This window comes from Protopterus annectens, chromosome 12.part0, assembly GCF_019279795.1.
Source record: "Protopterus annectens isolate FY-2018-M chromosome 12.part0, PAN1.0, whole genome shotgun sequence".
NCBI lineage: Eukaryota > Metazoa > Chordata > Ceratodontiformes > Protopteridae > Protopterus > Protopterus annectens.
The window spans coordinates 396,781,503-396,804,614 of NC_056746.1; the positions used below are offsets into that span (position 1 = coordinate 396,781,503).

At 46.1% G+C, this 23,112-nt stretch overlaps 1 protein-coding gene across 3 annotated transcripts in view; it reads left to right on the forward strand.

Annotated features, from left to right (window-relative positions):
- FOXK1 (forkhead box K1) overlaps nt 1-23,112 on the forward strand; it is a 1,462,137-nt gene that overhangs the window by 932,143 nt on the left and 506,882 nt on the right. The window lies entirely within an intron of this gene.

Sequence of the window (23,112 nt, forward strand, 5' to 3'; positions counted from 1 at the left end):
ACCTGCCAGCAGGATTACCCAAATATGACTGCAACAGTGAATACACTCGAACATCTACGTATGGTAAGTGTACACAACTGTACTTTTCCTCTCATGGCCAGGATTTACCCTTATCTGCCTATGAGGATTCTGATGCAGAGGACTCAATTCCCTCTGCTTCCCCTCCAGAGGATTTCTCTTTTGGTGAAATCTTGCGTACTGTTAGGGAGCATTTCCACTGGGAAAGCCAGGATTACTCTGATTCTAAAAAGAGGCTTAGGATTTCTTACTCCTGCACATACTTTGCAATGTGGTTTTGATTCATTAGACGCATCTTGCAGGGCTGCTGTTACTGGGTCTGTACTTAGAAGGCATGCTTGGCTTAAGGAGCAATCTTTGCCAGATCATGTTAAAGCTAAATTGTTGGATGCTGCCTTAAACCAGGACCGCCTGTTTGGCAACAAAGCAGAAGAAGTGCTTAAAAAGGTGGAGGAAAAGGCTAAATCCATGGAAACTGTTAAAGATTTCCTGCAAGTGCAGCCTCCAAGATTCAGTAGGCATTGGCTCTCTAAGAATTGGTCCTTTCCTGCCTCTTCCAGGCCCTCACAGTCCAAACCCAGATCCAGCAAAACACTCGGGCTTCAGTCCCAAGGTACGCACAGGACTAAGCAGTGGGGGGCTCCCACTTCCAAAGCAGGGAGTAGTAAGAATCCCCCTTTATGGTAAACTGTCTCAATGATTTAACCTTAAAACTTCCACGCCCTTCTCAACTGACTGCTCCTTTAGGGGGGAAAGATTGCTCTGCAGGCAAAAAACTGGGAACTCATTACCCAGGACAAATGGGTTTTAAATATAGTTTCCCAGGTATACAGATTCCACTTCCACACTTTAACAACCCCAAATGGTTGTCCAGTTATACCCCTAAATCAGTGGGCAAAGGTTCAAAAGCAAGTTTTCTCTCTCAAGTATAAGGGCTATTCAAACTGTTCAGAAGAGGAAATGGGACAAGGTTTCTACTCAAGACTTTTTCTGGTGCCCAGAAAAGACTACTCCTGGCGTCCTATCCTGGATCTCTCTATCCTAACCACTTTTTGGTGATAGTTGCTAACTCTTCACCAGTTGCTTCTTATGCTAGGCAAGGATGTCTGGTTAGCAACACAGGATTTAAAGGAAGCCTACCTGCACATCCCAATCAGGGAATCCTGCAGAAGATACCTACGCTTCAAAGCAGGCTTCATGCACTTTCAGTTCTCTGCACTGCCCTTTGGCTTATCTACTGCGCCCAGGGTATTCACAAAGTGCCTAGCTCCAGTCATTGCATTTTGCAGGCAAAGAAATATTAAAATATACCCATACCTGGACCACTGTCTAATTCAGGCAGAAAGCCAGGGCATACTATTGAGTCATCTGGCGTTTGTACAAAAAGTGCTAACTTCCCTGGAGTACACCATAAACGAAAAGAAATCATATCTGGTACCCTGCCAACAAATTGTATTCCTGGGAGCAAGCTTGAACACAACTTCCCAGAAGGCCTCCCTCACGCCAGAGAAACAAGTTCATTTGACAGCTTACTTCAAGCTTATGGCCACAAAGACCCTGCTATCTGCAAGACAAATGGCCTTGTGGTTCATGGCCTCCTGCATTCTTCTAATTCCATATGCAAGACTGCATATGAGGAAACTACAACGGCATCTAAAAAGCCTATGGTGTCAACATTCTCAGGATTTAGAATCAATGATTTCTATCATTCCTTGTCTACGGATAGAGTTCCTTTGGTGGGCAGAGGCCTGCCATCACAACAAGGGACTGCCATTCACTCTACCCCCTGCCGCCCAAACCCTAAAAACAGATGCATCAGACTATACATGTTGCAGGCAAGAAATATTCAAATATACCCATACCTGGACGATTGTCTAATTCAGGCAGAAAACCAGGACATACTATTAAATCATCTGATATTTGTAAAGAAGTTGCTAATTTCTCTGGCGTACACCATAAACAAAAAAAAAATCAAATCTTGTACCCTGCCAACAAATTGTATTCCTGGAAGCAAGCTTGAATACAACTTCCCAGAAGGCCTACCTCACACCAGAGAAGCAAGTTCATTTGACAGCCTACTTCAATCTACTGGCCAAAAAGACCCAGCTATCTGCAAGGAAGATACTGCAAGCACTGGGGTTCATGGCCTCTTGCATTCTACTAATTCCATATGCAAGACTGCATATGAGGAAACCACAATCGTATCTAAAAAGCTTATGGTATCAACATTCTCAGGATCTAGAATCAATGATTCCTATCATACTCTGTCTAAAGATAGAATTTCTTTGGTGGGCAGAGGCCTGCCACCAAAACAAGAGATTGCCATTCACTCTACCCCCTGCTACCCAAACCCTAACAAGAGACGCATCAGACTATGCATGGGGGGCTCACTTGGCAGGGCAGTGCATTCAGGGCAAATGGAACCAAAGTCAAATGCATCTGCATTCAGTCAAAAAGAAATGTTAGCTGTACAATATGCTCTGACAGCCTTCAAGGACCACATTCTTCCAGGACAATTATTGGTAAAGACGGATAACACCACTGTTATGTGGTACATAGACAAGCAGGGGGGAACCCACTCTTACCCTCTCTGCAGGCTAGCTATGGCTCTATGGAACACAGCCTTGAGCAACCAAGTGCACCTACAGGCTCAATTCCTGCCAGGAAAATGAAATATACTGGCAGATGACCTAAGCAGAAATCTCATGGATTCACGTGAATGGGGAAAGTGCACCTACCGGCTCAATTCCTGCCAGGAAAGCTAAATACACTGGCAGACGACCTAAGCAGAAATCTCATGGACCCACACGAGTGGAGACTGGAACCAAAGGTATTCAACATGTTGAGAACAAATGGGGGAGCCCAAAGATAGACCTGTTTGCCCCCCCCCCCCCAAGAACTATCAATTGGACAAATTTTGCATAAGGACTCCCCACAAACAAGCTTGGTAAGTGGATGCCCTGTCCTTCACCTGCAAAAACTATCAGTTTATGCCTTTCCCCCTCTGCCTCTCCCCTCCACGGTACTGCTAAAGATCAAACAGGACAAACCAAGGACAATACTGATTGCACTAGACTGACCACACCAACACTGGTGTACCCCCTCTTGCGTAGTGTGTCACTGCTGGCACCATGGCACCTGCCTCAGACCTGTGCTCTACTGTCTCAGCAGGCAGACTAGATTCTGCACCCACAGCTTCAAACTCTGAACTTGGCAGCCTGGCTAATTACTTGATCTCACCATTTCCATCCCTCAGTAAGCAAGTGATGGATGTCATTCTGGAGGCAAGGAGGCCTATTACTAGAAAATCCTATCCTAAAAAATGGAAAAGATTATGTTCCTGGAGCCAGACTCATGGGATGGGCACAGCAGTGCCAAATTTATCTCAGATTCTTCAATACTTAACTGAGATGCTTCAAAAGGGCCTTTCCTTTGCCTCCATCAAAATTCTTGCCTCAGCCATTTCAACTCATTACAATAGAAAACCACCCCTCTTCTCTCATCCACTGCTGAAGCAATTCCTCAGAGGTGCCAAAACCTTAAGACCACCCAAGAGAGCCCCTTCTCCAGTCTGGGACCTTAACTTTGTATTGGAAAAGCTCAATCTACCTCCCTTCAACCCAGCTGCAAGTGCAGAGTTGAAATTCGTTTCTTGAAAAACAGCTTTCCTTCTAGCCATCACTTCAGCAAGAAGGGTGTCTGAATTTCAGGCCCTCAGGGCTGTGGAGCCTTTTCTTCATCTTTCATGTGGACAGGGTGTCCCTCAGGAGCAATCCCTCCTTCATGCCCAGTGTGGTATCCATTGTGGTCCTTAATCAGTCCATTCATTTGCCAACATTCTTTTATAATCCACAGAACAAAGGGGAACGAATACTGCACCCCTTGGATGTGCACAGACAATTTAGATTTTACTTGGACAGGCCTAAACCTCTCAGGAAATCTGAACAGCTGTGGGTTGGATTTGCTGCAGGGGCAGAGGGGAAAGCTATTTCAAAGCAAACCATTTCTAAGTGGATTGGCCATTGCATTTATTTCTGCTATAAGCACCATGGAAAACCTACCCCACAGGAGATAAGACCACATTCAATCAGGGCTGTATCTACCTCTACAGCCTTTCTCAGAGGTGTCCCTACCAGAGACACCCTAGAAGCTACTACCTTGAGTTCTGTACATAACTTCACCAAGCATTACCACTTGCCAATTTTTTCTAAATCCAGAGCTGGCTTTGCCATTGCAATTCTGCAGGGCCTTATAGCTTGTCCTAATGCTGTCTTATTGCCTCCTCCCATCCTTATCTTTGGGAATCTACCCAGATGTGATGACTGCAACATTGAAACATGAAAAACATAGTACAGTTGTGTACACTTATCATAAATGTAGATGTTCGAGTGTATTCACTGTTGCAGTCCTGATTACACTCCCTCCAGCCCCCCTGACTTCTTTTGTCTATACCTCTATTCTTGTTTACTATGCTTAAAGCTTTTTAGTGTATTTGCTTCTTTTGGAGGTGTAACCTTGTATATAATTGCTTCCCATTATGGGGGCACCTGACATCTGGGGCAAGAAAAACTGGTAAAATGGCATCGGCTGCATGCTTTATACCCCTGACTACCTGACTTCATGGAAGATGAGACAGCAACCAATGCAGGACCCAAGACTTTGTTAATCAGGCCGACTGAGGGCTACTGCAAGCAGATAACCCAAATGTGATGACTGCAACAGTGAATACACTCGAACATCTGCATTTATGGTAAGTGTACACAACTGTACTGTCGCTATTCTGTGGTCTGTCGTACTTCTCTGTCAAGGTTTTTTTGTTGGCCATTTCAGGATGTCTGCTCTTGGATCCCCCTCTTTCGATACAGTCACATGTCAAAATGTTTTTGAAAAGGGTGTTGCATAAGAAGCATCCTAGAAATCCACTGGCTTCCCCTTGGGATCATAATTTTGTGTTAGAAAACCTAACATTTGCTCCATTTTAACCAGATCATCAGTCTGAGTTGAGGTTCTTAACATGGAAAACGGTGGTACATATTGGTCTCACCTCTGCAAGAAGAGTGTCTGAGTTGCAGGCTCTTATGTTGGGTCAACCTTATGTCGTTTTCCACAGTGATAGGGTTTTTTAATATCTAATCCTTCCTTTATGACTAAAGTGGTATCCAAGTTTACCTTGAGCCAAACCATCCATCTCCCTGTCTTCTTGCCAAAACCAAAAGTGAGGGAGAGAGGATATTTCATCCCTACTATTTTGAGAGAACAGAACCTTTCAGGATCTCTGATCAGTTGCCCAGTGTTCATCGTGTTACACTGCTGCAGTCATCACACTTGGGTTATCCTGCCATCAGGCAGTCCCGCAGTCGGCCAGAGTTCCAAAGTCTTGGTCCGGCGTTGGTTGCTGTCGCTTCTTCCCTGATGTCAGTGCGCCAGGGGTATATAATATGCATCCAACGGCATTTTCTTCAGTCTTTCTTGCCGCGTGGTGCCTGAAGCAGAAGCAGTTCGCAAGTGCCGGTCGTTTTACTCCTGAGATTTTCGAAGTCGAATTTCAGATCCGAAGTCTTCAATAAAGCTAAGTACCCCATTGGGGAACCTTTTTTCTTGCCTCAGACCGATGTCAGAAAAAGTTAATAATTGTGTTTCTTGTGGGAAGCAAATACCTCATAAAGACTTCCACTCTTACTGTATTCCATGCCTAGGCCCTGATCACGACGTCACTAGTTGTCGGTTTTGTGCTAGATTCAACAGATGCACTATAAAAAGACGTTTTGATTTTGCTTTACACTACTTTGGCCGAAGGTTCAATTACACCATGCCGTCGGATCAGCCGACGACCTTAATACCGAAAAAACGCAAAGACAAGGATAAAGACAGGCATCCGAGGTCCAAAACCGACGAAACCTCTTCTAGGCCAGTCGCCGGTTCTCAGTGAGGCACTTTCGCAGCCCCTGACACCCGCTACCGCAGAGCCACAGGCCGCTTCCGACTTCCACGTGGAGACATCTAGGCCTCTGGAAACTCAAGGTATTTGGCCTACGGAAACTAATCCCTCAGATTGGTCCGGAGCCGCTGAGCAGGCAACGGCTTCTGAGGGTGTTTTCAGACCTTCACAACTTACCATTAAAACAACAGCCAAGACAAAGGTACCATTCAAGACAAAGAAACAAGTACAGCATTCTCCTGGACAGTCCTCCATGCCTAAGAAACAGATGCTTAAAATGGCCAAAGACCTCATTGCTCTAATCAGGGGTTCCCATCCCCATCCTGAGAAAAGGTCTAGGCAGGATACAGACTATGACTCCTCTGATCAGGTTTCCATTTTCTCTGATTCCTCTTAGGTTCATAGGTTCATAGGTTCATACTAGGCTATCTGCCCAAGGGCATTTATAAGCCTAGCCCATAGTTATTTGGCTTTTGCCACCCCTTTAGTTTGAATAAAACTATGCCTATTATTTTGCTGTGCCTCTGTCAAGCAGTGACACTGAAGTAATCCCTGGGGTATATCTGCGATCCCCCATCCATTGGTCAAGATTCCTCTTGAACAAGGCCAGCGAGGTGCTCTGCCTCACATGTACCGGGATTTTGTTCCACAGCATAGGGAGTCTCTGGGTGATGAAACTGTCCCTCCAGCACGTTCTATTAATAACCGTGTCAAGATTTAAGTCTCCCGCCCTTGTGGTTCTGAGGGATCTAGATTTTTTGAGGTGAAGCATATTCATCAAATCAGGGTTTGACATGGCCTTATATGTCAGGCACAGGTCACCTCTGAGCAAGCGGTATGAGACTGAATAGAGCTGGAGTTCTTTCAGTCGGGCAGCATAAGACATATTTTTGAGACCCTTTATCCTTTTGGTGCCTTTCCAGCTGCTGCAGGTGTCGGGTCAGATACATTCCGAATGGGGCATTGTACTCAATCATAGGTCTAATGGGTGATGAGTACAGGGGGACGATGACCTCCCTTGATCTAGATATGAATCCCTTCATGATCAGGTGGGCAATGTAGAAGGTTTTCCTAACCACTTTAGCAACATGAGTGTCAAACGAAAGGCTACTGTCAACCTGGGTCCCCAGATTCCTGATTACTTCTTCTGTGCTCAGTGGATTGCCACCTATATGGTAGCTAGGGGTAACCTTGTTTTTCCCGAAGGGTATGACTATGCATTTCTTGGCATTTAACTGTAGGCCATGGCTCTGGCACCAGTTATCCGTTTCTGTGAGGCCCTTCTGAAGGATATCTTTGTTAGATGTGTTTTACTATGGCCCAGTTTGCAGTCATCTGCAAACTTTGTCAGCCATAACCCTCCTGTGTTTGCTTGTACTTCAGAAAAGTAGATGCGAACAAGAGTGGACCCAGGACTGAGCCCTGTGGGACACCACTTGTGACAGGCTTTGAGTCTGACATGGCTCCAGCAACTCTGACCCTGTGGGTTCTGTCACTAAGCCAGTTTGCAACCCATCTTGTGATGTATGGGTTTACATTCAAGCTGATGAGTTTTTCGATACCTGAGTGGGGTATTGTGTGAAGGCCTTTGCCAGGTCAAGGTAGGCTGTATGGACTGCCTTTCCCTCATCAATGGCCTTGGTGACTGTCTCAAAAAGTCAACCAAGTTTAAAAGGCATGATCTGCCTTTGACAAAGCCAAACTGGGTTGGATCCAAAGTCTGCAAGTTCCCTATGTCTTTATTTATGAGTTCCATTATGATCCTCTCCATGGCTTTGCAGATGAGGCTTGTCAAGCTAATGGGACGGTAATTTCCAGGGTCGGTGGAGGCACCGCCCTTGTGAAGTGGGACCACAGTCGCGTGCCACTCCTTGGTGCGTATCCTGAGGTGAGGCTAAGATTAAACAGCTGTCCTATCTGCGGGTTTAATTCCTCATTGAGTTTGTGGAGCACACAGTTGGGGACACCATCCGGTCCCATGGATGCTGTGCTTTTTGCTTTGGAGAGAGCAGTTCTCACCTGGGCGTTGGAGATGTTTGGGGGGCTACAATCCTCTGGTATAGATATCTCTCCTTTGGGGGAGGGGAGAAGTTTGCACTGAACCTGTCAGCCAGTATGTTGGCAATGTGTGTAGGTTCAGTAATCTTCACATCATTTTGAACTAATTCTGAGCATATCTGGGAGTTTCCTCCTAGGTTTCTAACATAGCTAAAGAAGGCCTTATGATTGTCTTTTGAGTCCTTGGCGATTTTTCTCTCAAAATTTGCCTTGGATGATTTTATGAGAGCTCTTAGTTTTTTACTTATAATGATCAAAGGTGTCTTACCTTTCAAGGATTTTGCTCTATCTTGTAGTAGGTTCCTCCTTTTGTTGTAGAGCTTGTTTATGGCTGGGGTCCACCAGACTGGACACTTGCCTTTGGTACAAAGTGTCTTAGTTTTGTTTGGGATTGCCTGATCCATGCAGTCCTGTAGGTGCTGGTAGAAGGCATTTGTAAGTGATTCAGCGGTTTGAGTAATGTTTACCACTGGCTCAGGGGCCTTAAAGGAGACCACACTAGTTTTGAGAAGTGTGAAGTCGGCTTTTGAGAAGTTTTTTACTGTGGTCTTTTTTATTTCAGGTGGGGGCGGGATGAGGACCTCCAGCGAGATTAGTTTATGATCTGATCTCACCAGTGAGGGGTATACTTCGGTGTTGAACATTGTGATCCCATGTTCGTGATGATGAGATCAAGTATGTTTTCTCCTCTTGTGGGATGGTGACTAGTTGTTCCATGGCATTTGAGTTTATGAACTCCAGGAACCTTTGGGCTAGAGTGTTTGGGCTTGAGTAGTGTTCCCAGTCTATATTAGGGTAGTTGAAGTCACCTAGTATGATGGTGTTTGGAGATACATTTATCCCCTCCATTGTTTTCAGGAAGGCCATGTGAGGTTCCTGAGTTTGAGAGGGTGACCTGTAACATGCTACAAATTGCAGAGCAGTCTTGCCTATGGTTAATTGCACCTGGATGGTCTCCGATGCATCGTGCGTTGCCACCAACCTTGAGGTGTGGGTGTCCTTTATGAATATGGACACCCTCCTTTCTTGGTGTTGTCAGGATTTTGGGGCCGAACGCATGATATGAGGTGAAACCTGCTAGTGCTGGGGTGCTCTCAGGAGCCTTGAACCAGGTTTCTGTCACAGCACAGACATCGATGTTCTCCATACTGAGAAGGGCCTCGAGTCGTGCATCTTGAGATTGAGACTTCTGGCATTGAGCAGCATTACCTTTAGTTTTTTCCTTTTTGTGTTCTAGGGTGGTAGGTTTAGAATTTGAGCCTTGCCTAAAAAGGCACTATGGGGTGGCAAGAGCCTTTGCCAATATCCGGAAGCCTAGGGGTGACAGGTGCAAGCCGTCCCTTGCAAAGCAGCATGGCTTGTCCAGCATGTCATCCCAGGCAGACAGACATTGGATCCCTTTGAATGACACCAGAATTTAAGCCAATTATTAAAGCTGATCATCTTATCACTGTATTGTGGCATCATTCTAGGTGAAGGTAGGATACTGCTCAAGGTCAGGGTCATACCTGCCTGGGCTACATAATCAGAGAGCTCCTCAATGTCTCTTTTCATGTAGTCCAAGGAGGTACGTCTCAGGTCATTGACACCAGCGTGGACAATGACTGAGTCGTACTTGTACCTGCTGTTGAGAGACCTGAGTGCTTGTGTTATGTGGCGGATTCTAGCGCCCGACAGGCAGCTTACTGTGACCTTCTCCTTACTCAGTCTGGTGAGCGGGACGTCAGTGTGTCTGACTATGGAGTCTCCTATGACAAGTATGTTTGGTGTTGTATTTGGCCTTAAGGGCAGTGACTGCTTTGCACACTGATTTTGTTGTTTATGTGTTGTTTGTGTGGTGTATTGAGTTTGCAGTTGCTTGGGTGTCTGCTTTGGAGGCCTCTGCTGTTTAGGTAAATTTTTACTCAGAGCCTCCAGTATGTCTTAGTGTGTTTATGTGTTTGATTCAGTGGTGTGGTTGAGTTATGTGAGACTGGTGTTGTGGTGTGTGTAGTTGCCTTCTCCTCTTGCCTGGTCTTGCCAGTCCTGAGTTGAGAGAGCTCAGCCTCCAGTCTGGCTAAATAGCTGCATCTCTCACAAGTGTTAGTGTTACGTGGGAGGAGGAGAGGGTTGTCCGTGTACATGAGGCAATTGTAACATTGTCTCAGAATTCCCAGATTCACCAACTGGGCAGGAGAGGACGCCAGCATCTGACCCTTCGACATGCTAGAAAGAATTATGAGTTGGTATGAGACAGAAAAGTAGTGGGCTTAGCAGGGAAGTGGGCACTTCTGGGGGGTTTTGCTAGTGAGAGATTTGTATAATATAGGAGTGCTTGACCTGCAAAGAGAATGCTTATAAGACAAGGGATATGCTTATAAGACAAGTGCTGAGCTTTTTGAGAAGAAAAAGCTATTTGGAACAAGTGCTGCACTTTTTAGTGTAGGTGTAAACTGTTTAGGTTCCTAACAGAGCAGTTCTAAGGGAAAATTTGAAGAACAGACTTTCTGGAGCCAGAAAGACTTTAACCTTGTTTAACTGGCGCTGCCCGAGGCTGCTCTAGTGGCAACTCCGCTCTTCAGACCAGGGATACTCTTTACCCCCCTATGAGGTCTCTGATGCTGAGGAATCTATCCCTTCAGCCTCTCCCCCTGAGGATTATTCTTTTGGGGAAACTTTACATACCATGAGGGAACATTTCCATTGGGAAAGTCAGGATTGCTCAGAATCCAAGAAAAGGCTCAGGGATTTCCTCTTATTGCCTCAGCACAGGCCCCTGGCTATTCCGCCTGTGCTAGACATTGTGGATGATGTGTTCTGTTAATCCATCTTATCTCCTGACTCTTTGCCCCCTGCTCCAGCCAAGCCAGATAGGTATTCTAGAGTCCCTGGCTCTCACAAGTTTCTTTACAAAAACCCTTCTGCTGATACAGAAACTATTTCCCAGGGTCCAAAAGGGGTTAAGGCTTCCATTGCAAAAAATACAGTACCCTCTGACAGAGATTCCAGAGCTTTGGATAGATGGGGGAAGAAAGTAGACACGTCTGCAACTTTAGCAGTAAAAGCTTTAAATTGCCAGTTTCACATGCTTAAGTACCAACAATATTTAATGGCTCAATTAAAACAGAAAATGTTTGCTAGCTCAGAAGCTCCTGATTGTAAAGAAATGCAGGATTTATGCATGCAGTTGAACAGGTGGGAAAACATACTCTGCAATGTGCTTTTGATTCTTTAGAGGCCTCTTGTAGAGCCGCAGTTACAGGTTCTGTTATTCGAAAACATGCTTGGTTAAAAGAACAGAGTTTACCTGATCATGTTAAGGCAAAGTTATTGGATGCTCCTTTACAACATGATACCTTGATTGGTGTTAAGGCAGAAGAGGTGTTAAAGAAAATGGAGGATAAAGCTAAATCTATACAAACAGTCAAGGATTTCTTACAGGTACAGCCACCTCGGTTTAGCAGAAATTGGCCAACAAAAAATTGGTCCTTTCCATTGTCAGACAGGTTACAAAGAGGCAGATACAGACGCCCAAGAGGCAGATCTCAACCCCAAGGCTCAAACAGACAACGACAGTGGGGCACCTCAACCCCAAAAGGAGGTGAGGACAAGTCTCAACCATACAGGAAACAGTCACAATGACTTTCCTTTGCGTACACCAAGCACGTCCCTTTTGGAAGCCCCCTTGGGGGAAAACTAGCACTTTTTTCTCAAAACTGGCAAACAATCACCCAAGACAAATGGGTCCTTAAAATTGTGTCTCAAGGTTACAGATTCCACTTCCATACTTTACCAAAGCTAAAAGGAATGCCAGTCTTGCCACAAAATCATTGGGCAGAGGCACAAAAACAAATTTCAGCCCTCATGGACATGAGAGCTATTCAAAAAGTACCACAACAGGAACAAGGACAAGGATTTTACTCAAGACTCTTCCTGGTCCCCAGAAAGGACGAGGCCTGGAGGCCCATACTAGACCTTTCAATTCTGAATACTTACCTGGATATTCCGAAATTCAAAATGTTGACATTACAGCAGCTTCTACCCATGCTGGGCAAGAAGGCTTGGTTTGTTACTCTGGACCTCAAAGAGGCATACCTGCATGTCCCTCTCAGACAGAATTGCAGAAGATACCTCAGATTCAAAGCTGGTACAATGCACTACCAATTCTCTGCACTGCCCTTTGGCTTATTTACTGCACCCAGGGTCTTCACAAAGTGCCTGGCACCAGCAATTGCATTTTGCAGACAAAAAGGAATTCAAATATATCCATACCTGGACGACTGCCTCATTCAAGCAGAGACAAACGATATTCTTCTACAGCATCTGGCGTTTGTGAAAAAGTTGCTAATTTCTCTAGGGTACACAGTAAACGAAAAGAAGTCAAAACTAGTGCCCTCACAACAGATTACATTCCTGGGTGCCAGCTTAAATACACCGGCCCAGATGGCTTACCTCACGCCAGACAAACAAGTGCAACTAACTCAATATTTTCATCTACTGGCCAAAACGTCCCATCTCCCTGCAATAAAAATTCTGCAGGCCCTGGGATTCATGGCGTTCTGCATACTACTAATACCATATGCCAGACTGCGTATGAGGAAATTACAGTGGTACCTAAAAAGTGTTTGGGCTCAACATTCTCACAGTCTAGAAGCAGTAATACCAATGATTCCCTGCCTACAACAGGAGTTTCGATGGTGGGCACAGGCATGTCACCTAAACAAGGGTCAGCCTTTTACCCAACCCACAGCCAGGCAAACTCTAACAACAGATGCTTCGGATTACACCTGGGGAGCACACATGGCAGGAAAATGCATTCAGGGCAAGTGGACCACAGACCAGATGCATCTTCATATCAATCAAAAAGAGATGTTGACTGTGCCAAATGCCCTAACAGCTTTCAAGGACCTTCTACATCCAGGACAACTATTACTAAAGACAGACAACACTACAGTAATGTGGTACATAAACAAGCAAGGGGGCACTCATTTTTATCCCCTATGCAGCAAGCCATGACCTTGTGGAACACAGCTCTAACGTACCAAGTTCACTTGCAAGCACAATTCCTGCCAGGAAAGAAGAATACTCTGGCAGACGATATAAGCAGAAATGTTATGGACCCTCACGAATGGAAATTGAATCCGCAGATCTTCAGTATGGTAACACAAAAATGGGGATGCCCAGACATATATCTTTTTGCATCCCCACTGAATTGCCAACTACAAAAATTCTGCACAGGGACTTATTACAAACAAGCATGGAAAGTGGAAGCTCTTCCGTTCAGCTGGAAAAACCTGAAAGTTTATGCCTTCCCACCACTGCCTCTCCTTTCAAAGGTACTCCTAAAAGCCAGACAAGAAAAAACACAAATGATCCTGATTGCTGCAGACTGGCCACACCAGCACTGGTACCCTATCTTAAGGAGCTTGGCTCAGGGCCCACCATGGATTTTGCCTCAAATTCCACACCTTCTAACTCAACAAAACAATCAGATCATGCACAGTCAGCTCAAAACCCTAAACCTGGCTGCATGGCAGATACATTAGCCAAACAGGCAACACCTCTCTCTAAAGCTGTTATGGATGTCATTTTGGAGGCCAGGAGGCCTAGCACCAGGAAAGCTTACTCAGAAAAATGGAAGAGATTCTGCGCCTGGAACCAGGCTCAGAGCCTTGACCCTCTTGTTCCAAACATTCCTCAGATTTTACAGTACTTAACTGAGATGCTGGACAGAGGCCTATTCTTCTCATCAGTTAAGATCCACGCCTCTGCCATTTCAGCACATTACAACACGGATCCTCCTTTATTCTCTCATCTCTTGCTAAAGCAGTACCTCAGAGGGGCTAAAAACATAAGACTGCCCCAGAGAGCACCAACACCAACTTGTGACCTCAATTTCATTTTGGAAAACTGACCCTACCACCTTTTGAGCCGGCCAATACAGCCGATCTAAAACTTTTATCATGGAAAACAGCTCTGCTCCTGGCAGTAACTTCAGCACAAAGATTCTCAGAGCTACAGGCATTAATGGCAGTGGAACCTTTTATAATTTTTCATCAGGACAGGGTATCTTTAAGGACAAACCCTTCCTTTATGCCAAAGGTGGTATCTAGTGTGGCTCTTAACCAAACCATCCATTTGCCAACCTTTTATCCAAACTCACAGAATAAAGGGGAGAAACTTCTGCATTCTTTGGAGATGCACAGCCAGCTACACTTCTACTTGGACAAAACAAAAGCTTTCAGGAAAACTGAGCAACTGTTTGTGGCATATGCTGCAGGATCACAGGGCAAGGCTATCTCAAAGCAGACTATATCCAAATGGATAGGACACTGTTCGGTACTGCTACACACAGCATGGAAAATCGGTCCCAAATAACATCAGACCAGATTCCACCAGGGCAACAGCCACTTCACCAGCCTTTCTCAGAGGAGTACCTACCAAGGAAATTTTGGAGGCTGCAACTTGGAGTTCACTGCACACCTTTACCAAGCATTACCGCCTGCCTCTTTACTCTAAATCCAGAGCAGGATTTGCCACTGCAGTTCTGCAGGGCCTCATAGCCAATCCTAACTTTTTATAGACCAGCCACCCAACCTTAGCTTTGGGATTCTACCCAAGTGTGATGACTGCAGCAGTGTAACACGATGAACATAGAACAGTTTTGTACCTACCATAAATGTAGATGTTCGAGTGTTCACACTGCTGCAGTCCAGGTTACCCTCCCTCCATCCCCTCTGAAATAGCTGGACTTATCTATACCTTTCTATCCTATACAACCTTTGGGGTGTATTTGCTGGTAATTGAAGGTATTGTTTTTACTTTATATGTATATTTTTGAGTAGCAATATGTATTGCCTATCTACTTGGGGGTACCTGACATCTGGGGCAAGAAAAACTGAAGAAAATGACGTTGGCTGTATCTTGTATACCCCTGGTGCACTGACGTCAGGGAAGAAGCGACAGCAACCGATGCCGGACCAAGACTTTGGAACTCTGGCCGACTGCGGGACCACGTGACGGCAGGATAACCCTAGTGTGATGACTGCAGCAATGTGAACACTCGAACATCTACATTTATGGTAGGTACAAAACTGTACTTTATTTTCCTGGTACCTTTTCTGCTTTAAGCCTTGCTTTTTGCACATTTAATGGGTTAAGAGCAGGAAAAGCAGCAGTGGTGACAAAGAATCATCTAGGAATATTCCCTTCTGAATTTTTGTCCTTGTGATAATTATCTGCTCCTTGTCATGGCTTAACTGCATAACGGTTTCCCACTGTTTCATGGTCACTGTAATGTAATTGATCAATGTGTAGGATGTGCCTTGTATACCTTTATTTATGAATGTGTGATGCTATCAAATGCTTTTTTTGTATTGTATCCATGCCATTCTTAGATTCTTCCCCCCATTTTGCAATTTTACAATTCTCAGTTATGGCTTTATTTAGCAACAAATGATTGATCTGAAGTAATTACTTCATTTGCTCTGCAACCTGTGGGTATCGGATCCGACTTCAGATCCGAGCCGGCAGCTTTCCAAGATCCGAGCTCCTAGCTCCTCGCCCCTACCCATAATCCCCTGCTACCAACCACATTACCTCAGATCGTTTTTTGCCGCGGCTGAAGAAGCTTTCCCTTTGAAGAGCTCCTGGCTGGGTGAGATCGTTTCTATCATAACTTCATCCTAAAGTTTCAAAAATCATGTGTGTGTGGTAGTAAACCTTTTTTCTACCCCTTTTTAGTGCTAGTTTAATTTTTTCTGGTACAGTTAGTTAGTTTTTCTTTTGTCACTCCCCCTCCCCCTTAGTGTTTGGGTGTGTGTGTGAGTGATTAACATGGCGGAAGGGCCTAAGGCCATTTTTTCGAAATGTACTGAGTGTGGCCACAAGCTTTCCCCAGCTGATGGCCACACTCAGTGCGTTTTGTGCCTGGGGGCAGCCCATCTTTCAGAGGCCTGCCAGATCTGTGCGGCCTTTAACCCCCGGGCACTTTGAGATAGGAAAAACAAGCTGATCCTGGCGGGAAAGCTCCCCCAGGAGTCAGCTTCTTCTTCCTCTCCCGTTCGGGCTCTGGCTGCCTCAGTGGCCTCGGCTCCCTCTGTTCCCTCAGCTCAACCCGGGAATCAACCTCCCTCTTCGGGTTTGAGCTCTGGGGAAACTAGTACCTCCTCAACAAAGGAAAAGAGGCACAAGGATAAGGAGGGACATAGATCCCATAAAAGGCGGGCCGAGTCTCACCCCTCGGCTCCGCCAGCAAAAATAGCTAAGTCTCCTTCGGGGGTATCCGGATCTTTCGCCTCTCGTCTCCGTTCGCCTAGCTTCTCGCCGGAGCCAGAGAAGGAAGATCGGTCTCCCTCGAGGTCGTTGAGGCGGCCCTCCCAGCCCGCCTCGACTACCTCTTCCAGGTCAACCAAAAGCATCTCCGAAGCGGATATGGATCGGATGATGCGTCGGTTCTTGCAGACCCAAATGCAGATGGGGGTGCTCTTCCCCCCCCCCCATCTGGGGGGAATGCGGCCCCCATGTTTGCCCCGATCACTCTTTCTCTGAATCGTTTTCGGATCTCGGAGTCATCGGATCCGGGCCCATTCGGACCCAGGGATTTGTCGGCGCCGATAGCGCTGGTCTCTTCGCCGACTATGCCCTCGAGCTTGTCGGATCTGAGCTCTCGGGGCCGAGGGCTGAGCGTCAGATCCGAGGGAGGAGTTGTATCTTCGGAGCGCACTTCTCTCTGGGCTCCAACTGCTTCGGCTCCGACCCCGATCCCTTCCTCGGAGCCGAGGAGATTGCTCTCAGAGACTGGCGAGGGTGATTCTCCTTCGGCTTTTGAGGTAGTGGAGAGGGTACTGTCGAGATCCTCTAGATCCCCGGTTCGGGCTTTGGATCCACCCGTACCACCACTGTATGAGGGTCTGTCTTCCATCATCCGACCATCGGGACAGCCTGCCCAAGCCCTCCAGCTAGTTCCTGTGGAGGAACAACAACCCGTGGACGAGCCCTCTTTGGATAGCCCCACCGAGGAGGTTCCTCGGAAACGTCGGTGTAAAAGGAGGCACCTGGACTCCCCCGAGTCCGTTACCACCGACACGGACTTAGATGATAGGGAGGGTTCCCCAAGGTCACCCCCTGAAGATGTCTCCTTTGGAGACATCATGGAAATGTTGCATATTAGAGGGGGGTGGTCTGCCCAAAAACCTTCCCTTGATGAATCCGTGTTCCTGGAGGCGTTTGAGGCAGGCCCATCTACTTCCTGGTTGTCCCCTCCAGCCGATCCCCTGGTGGACTTAATTACCACCAGGGCGTGGAAGGAGCCCGACAGCGTGGAGCCAATTCCTAGGTGTCCCAATAAAATACTGAGTCCCCCCACAGATAGGCAATCATGGGCTAAAGGATCCCCTGTTGATGCCATGTTGGTGGCGGCGGCCACCAAGAAAGAACTCACTCAGGAGAGTTCTCTGGTCCATCCGCCAGATAAAGAATCTTGAGCGTTGGACTGGATTGGGAAGTGGATGTTTGCTTCAGCGACCTTTTCCATAAGGGCGCTGAACTATATTGCACATACCATCAGGCTACAGCGAGACTTGATCAAGGAATACGCTGCAGCCCCCCCGTAGTCCATGTCGGTCGGAGACAGGAATGTGTTTACGACACGAATGGCCACTCTGAAATCCATCTCCAATACGTCTATGCGGCTCCTCTCTCATGCTTTGGAAGGAGCCGCTAGAGCCAGCGGAGCAGGGGTCGTCTTACGACGTCACGCCTGGCTCCGTCTTTGCAACTTCGTGGATCCCTTCAAGGCGTCCTTCGCGAACGCCCCCTTTGACGGTTCTGCTCTTTTCGGCAAGACCGTTCGCGATACGCTGGTCCAAAGCGAAAAGGACGGGAAGACGCTGTCTGCCTTCGGAGTCCACTTCTCTAGTCCCCAAAGATCCTTCTCCAGGAATCAGAGGGGACAAAAGAAGCTGTGGTTCCGCAAGTCTCAGCAATCCCATCCAGCTGCAGACCACTCGTCCTCTAGAGGCAGAGGAGGACAAGGTGGACGCCGGCCCAGAGGCAGAGGGGGGCCATGTAATTTCGGGTCTAGAGAACCTTTCTTGGACAGACCCGTGCAACAGCCCTGAGGGCTTGCCCAACTGTCCCTCTCTGGAGGCAGTCGGAGGGCGTTTGACGAAGCACCTGTCAAACTGGGAGTCCCTTACAATGGATCGATGGGTGCTCCGTATCATTTCCAGAGGTTATTTCATTCCTTTCCTAAATCTTCCCCCCAAAACCAGACGCCTCCCCGATGTCCCACCCGATCAGAGGGAGGCAGCGGCTTCAGAGATTTTGGAGCTGCTAAGAAAAAGAGCCATCCAGCCTATCCCCCCAGATCAGTCCAGATTGGGTTATTACTCAAAAGTTCTTTTTGGTGCCAAAGAAAATGGGGGACCTCAGACCCATCTTAGACCTTTCCGCTCTGAACCTGTTTATACCCAAGGAAAAGTTCCGGATGGTCACTCTTCAATCTATCCTCCCCCTTCTGCGGGAGAACGACTGGATGTGCTCCATAGACCTCAAGGATGGATACTACCACATCTTGATGGACAGACGATCCAGGAGGTTTCTCCGCTTCCGGCTCGGAGCCAGTCATTATCAATTCAGGGTTCTTCCATTCGGCCTCACCTCAGCCCCCAGAGTGTTCACCAAAGTCATGGCAGTGGTTGCAGCCCACCTGAGACTTCTGGGCATTCAGGTCTTCCCGTACCTAGACGACTGGCTCCTTACCGCGACCAACAGGCATCAGCTTTCTGTAGCGAGAGATTACGCACTGACTCTAGCCCACAACGTAGGCATTTCAGTAAACCTGCAGAAGTCCTGCCTGTGCCCCACTCAAGCCCTGGAATTCATAGGGGCCAGGTTGGATACTCGAATCTCTCGAGCTACTCTAACATCAGTCAGACTGAACAGCTTGTCTTATCAGGTGTTAGCCCTTCTCCGGAGTCCTTCTCCTCCAGCGGAGTTAGTACTGAGGGCACTAGGGTCTATGGCAGCAGCGATCGGTCTTTCCCTCCATGCCCGTCTGCGAATATTACAATGGACCCTTCAAGTCCAATGGTCCCTCTTGCTCCACCCGTTGAACACGCCGATACCGCTGAGCAGAGTTTGCAGGGACTCCCTTCTTTGGTGGTTGCATGCGCGGGAACTCAGAGAAGGGAGGCCTTTTGTGATCCCCCCGGTCGAAGCCACGTTGACCACGGGCGCTTCTTGCCTCGGGTGGGGGGGGGGGCATTGTTCAGGCAGATCCGTTCAAGGCACGTGGACTTCCCTAGAGACCGCATTGCATATCAATGTCCTAGAGATGAGAGCGGTGCTTTTGGCGTTGCAAGCTCTCCACGACCTTCTTCCCCTGGGGACTATTGTGATCCAGACAGAGAACCTGTCTGTAGTCTGGTATATAAACAAACAGGGAGGAACCAGATCCTACCCCCTGTGTCGAGAGGCCACCAACTGTTTTCTGGTAGCAAAGCACATCCCGGGATGATCCAACATATTAGCGGACAAGCTAAGTCGGGTGCTTCTCACTCCGTACGAGTAGTCTCTGAATCCATGTGTTGCGAAGCAGATCTTCCACAAATGGGGTCAGCCTCGCTGCGATCTTTTTGCTTCTTCTTTAAACACAAAACGCAGCGAGTACTTCGCAATAATTCCCCCCAGAGACGCTCTAGTCCATGCTTGGCCTCCCGGGCTCCTTTATGCTTATCCCCCCCCCCCTTTCACTCATGATGAAATTCATTCAGAAAGCCTGTCGGTTGGGGAGCAGAGTTATCCTCATAGCCCCGTTCTGGCCTCTGCAGATCTGGTTCCCCTTTCTGCGGTTTCACAGTGTGGCTCCTCCGTGGATTCTGGATCCCAGTCCAGAACTGATCTCTCATCCTGCGGATTGCCCAACACCGAACCTGGTCAACCTCAAGCTTGCGGCTTGGCTGATCCAGTTCCATTAATGGCTAGGACTCCCGGTATCTCATCTCCCGTTAAGGCCATTCTGGTTGCGGCTCATAAGCCATCTACCAGAAAACTTTACAACAGTAAATGGAAATGTTTTTCCATTTGAGCCAAAGATAAGGGCTTGGACCCATTTACTGTCCCTATTCCGACCATCCTGGACTTCCTCTCGTTGATCTTTCGACAGGGAGCAAGCGCTTCTACGGTTAAGGTGCAATTGGCGGCCATCTCCCATTTTCATGTGGGTGATGGCATAGGTTCCTTAGCATCTACAAAGTTGTGCAAAACCTTCTTACGAGGCATCTTCCTTTTAAATCCACCGATAAAGTCTGTGGTTCCCCCATGGGATCTCACTCTAGTCTTGCAAGCCTTGACGAGTCCACCTTTCGAACCTGTGGCCTCAATTCCGTTGAAGTTCTTGTCATGGAAAACAGCCTTCTTAGTGGCTATTACTTCGGCCAAAAGGGTTTCAGAATTACAAGCCTTGTGTATGAAACCTCCTTACCTTATCTTTCACAAAGATAGAGTGTCCCTCAGGACTAACCCATCTTTCTTGCCTAAGGTTGCTTCAGAAGCAAATATAAATCAATCGATAAATCTACCAGTGTTTTTTCCAACATTTCAGAACAAGGGAGAATACACATTACACAAATTGGATGTACACAGACAGCTGCGTTTCTACTTGCATAGGACTAGAGAGTTTCGCAAGTCGGACCAGTTGTTTGTCTCATATGCAAAATCAGCCATGGGTAAAGCCATTTCCAAAGTCACTGTAGCAAATTGGATATGTCAGTGTATTATTCAAGGGTATATATCATCTGGCAAACCAGCCCCGGTTAGTATCCGTGCTAATTCTACAAGATCTGTAGCCACCTCAGCAGCCTTCTGGTCTAGGGTTCCAGTGGACGACATATGTTCAGCAGCTCTCATACGTTCATTTCTCATTATAAATTAGATGTGATTTCGAGAAGTAGGGCTTCTTTTGGCTCCGCGGTGCTTCGGAATATCCTTCCGTAAGGACCACCCAGGTTCTTATAAGGTAGCTGGGGACTCTGTCCCACAGGTTGCAGAGCAAATGAAGTAACTACTTCAGATAAAGAAGTTATGTACTCACCATAACGTTCCATCTGAGTAGGTACTTCATTTGTCTGCAACCAACCCCCCCTGCCATCCCCCGAACCTTTCGGCATTTTCTGATTACCTTTGCAGTTGCTTTTTCGTGTTTCCAGGTTGGTAAGGCAAAAAAAAATTATCTGAGGTAATGTGGTTGGTAGCAGGGGATTATGGGTAGGGGGAGGAGCTAGGAGCTCGGATCTTGGAGCTTGGAAAGCTGCCGGCTCAGATCCGAAGTCGGATCCGATACCCACAGGTTGCAGACAAATGAAGTACCTACTCAGATGGAACGTTATGGTGAGTACATAACTTCCTTTTTGTTTCATACGACTTTCTTCTGTTACATTTTTGTTCTTTTGTCATAATTGAGAGTTTTTTTCCCTAAATGACTATAAACTTTGTCTGCATCAATTCCAATATTTAGTTTGTACATTGAAGAAGGCAAGTTATTGGTGTTTAGTTTTTAGACAGGCTTACAGGTTCATTCTTAAGGACGAATATTTTCCTGTTGTTAACCAAGTAGGTGACTGTTCTGTATTGTGCATATAAGTAATTCTTACTCCGGTCTAAACATTTGTGTAAAAATGTTAATATTTTAGCCAGGAGTTAAGTATTACATCTAGGCTTGGTCATTTCCATTTAGGAGCCTTTCTTAATTTTGTTTCATTTTCTGTAGCCTTTACTTCATCTCATCTCCCTTACAGTTGAACTTATTTTTGTTTCTTTTACATTTTCTATCCATTCAGCATCTTTGTTATGTTCCAAAAGGTCTTCATAAACAGTTAAACATAAATAAAAACAGTTGCCATGTAGCAGGAGTACAAGTTGTCCTCCAGATTTAGTACATGACAGCACTGGCTGGCTCTTCTTTTCTCTAGCTGTTCATAATTCCCTAATTTTATGTTTACTTCTGTTTCTAGTTTGCTTTTCTCCTCAGCAATAGACACCAGAACTTCTGTTTATACAAATCTGAAATCATTTAAAGCTGCCTTTTTCTTGCCAGCATGTTAAGCTTCCTTTTCCAGGTGTCATGGAAGTCTTGCATAAGTTGCACTTATGAGGCAACAGTCTATTTGCATAATTCACAGTCCATGTTATTCTTGATGTGTTTTGCACCTTCCAAGTGAAGTAGCCTGTCATTTTTGACTGCCACATTTATTACTAAGTGATGGTACTTGTCTCATAGACTGAAAATGTATTGTTGCTAATCAAACACACACATTTTTTAAAGAAGGCTACTTTATTGTAGTTATCAAAACTGTGACATTCACAATGACAAATCATTCAGCACAGTCTCCATTTGTCTTGGTTTCACTTGCTAAAAAGTGTTTCCCCAGTTCCTAACTAAATTCAACAGACGAGAAGAAGAAAAAAGCAGCCAGCACAAGTAATAAAATTAAGTTGACATTTACAACTGGTAATTAACTCCAGACATAGTCCATACAAAAACAAAAATACACACACACACACACACACATATATATATATATATATATATATATATATATATATATATATATATATATACACACACACACACACACACACACACACACACACACACACACACACACACATATATGTTAAGTACAAACTTGAAGTTTTAAAAGTACTGTTTTTCACTTTTTTCTGTACCTAATTGTGTGTTTCACTGAATAGTGTGTGTGCTGTGTCTCTCTCTGCTATGGGGGGGGGGGGGGGGGTGGTCTTCTCACTTCTTGTTATCTGATATTTAATTTCCAGCCTAGAGGGATTTCTGCTAGCCGCAAAGTTTGAGAAATCATTTTATGTGCAACTTCTGAGAATCTTGCTTGACTATAATCACCTGCATTAGAAGCTGAAGTTAAGTACAAACTTGCAGTTTTAAAAGTACTGTTTTTCATTTTTCTATACCTAATTGTGTGTTTCACTGAATAGTGTGTGTGTGTGCTGTCTCTCTCTGCTATAAGAGGGGGTGGTGGTCTTTTCACTTCTTGTTATAGGATATTTAACTGTTAGCCTAGAGGGATTCCTCTGTACTTTAA